At 48.3% G+C, this 1,221-nt stretch overlaps 1 pseudogene; it reads right to left on the reverse strand.

Moving 5' to 3' along the window:
• Positions 1-376: 376 nt before the first annotated feature.
• On the reverse strand, positions 377-1,221 carry LOC105490355 (ferritin light chain pseudogene; annotated as a pseudogene).

Raw genomic sequence — 1,221 nt, forward strand, 5'->3', positions numbered from 1 at the left:
TAGTTTCTTATAGCTGCTGTAACAAATTACCACCAATTTAGTTGATTAACACAACACACATTTATTATCTTACAGGTCTGAGGTCAGAAGTTCAAAATGGATCTCACTGGGCTAAAATCAAGGTGTTGGCAAGACTGCATTCCTTTCTGGAAGCTCTAAGGGGGGGTTCGTTTTCTTGCCTCTTCCTCTTCAGAAGAGGTATCTGCATTCATTCTTTGGTTCAGGCCATTTTCAAAGTCAATAATGGCTAGTCTAGTGTTTTTCACATGATATCATTCTGACTCTCCTTCTTGCACTTTTGAGGACCCTTGTAATTACATTGGGCACACAAGGTAATGCAGGATAATTTTCCTTTTTTTCTTTTTTCATCAAAAACTTTATTTCCATTTGGTCCAAGGCTTGTTAGGGTAGTTAAGAAAGCTGCCTAGTGGCTGGAGGGAGAGGCTTAGGTAGAAGCCCTGTTATTTTGCAAGGGGCCCTTCAGAAGTCGCTGGGCTCAGAAGGCTCTTAGTCGTGCTTGAGAGTGAGCCTTTTGAAGAGATACTCGCCCAGCCCAGCCTCCGGGCCGGCCAGCCTGTGGAGGTTGGTCAGGTGGTCACCCATCTTCTTGATGAGCTTCACTTCCTCATCTAGGAAGTGACTCTCCAGGAAGTCACAGAGATGGGGGTCCGTGCGGGCAGAACCCAGGGCATGAAGATCCAAAAGGGCCTGGTTTAGCTTTTTCTCCAGAGCCATGGTGGCTTTCATGGCATCCGGGGTTTTACCCTACTCATCTTCAGCTGGCTTCTTGATGTCCTGGAAGAGAGCGTGGCCGCCACACTGGTTTTGCATCTTCAGGAGACACTCGTAACCCTCACACTTCTCCTCAGCCAATTTACAGAAGAAGTGGCTCATGCCTTTCAGAGACACATCATCACTGTCGAAATAGAAGCCCAGAGAGAGGTAGGTGTAGGAGGTCTGCAGGTACAAATTGACCAGGCTGTTGACGGCTGCCCCTACGTCGGTGGAATAATTCTGATGAATCTGGGAGCTCATGGTTGATCGGCAAGAAGGAGCTAACCACAAAAATGGTGCTGGCAGGTCCCAGAAGTAGGAGATGGCCAAGAAGATGGTCCCGGAGGTTGCAAGTGGAGAGGAAATAGGAGGGCGGTCGGAGGCTGGAAGAAAGAGTCCCCGGATCTGTTCCATCCAAACACTGTTGAAGCAAGAGACAGACCCGCA

Source organism: Macaca nemestrina, chromosome X (genome assembly GCF_043159975.1).
Source record: "Macaca nemestrina isolate mMacNem1 chromosome X, mMacNem.hap1, whole genome shotgun sequence".
Taxonomy (NCBI): domain Eukaryota; kingdom Metazoa; phylum Chordata; class Mammalia; order Primates; family Cercopithecidae; genus Macaca; species Macaca nemestrina.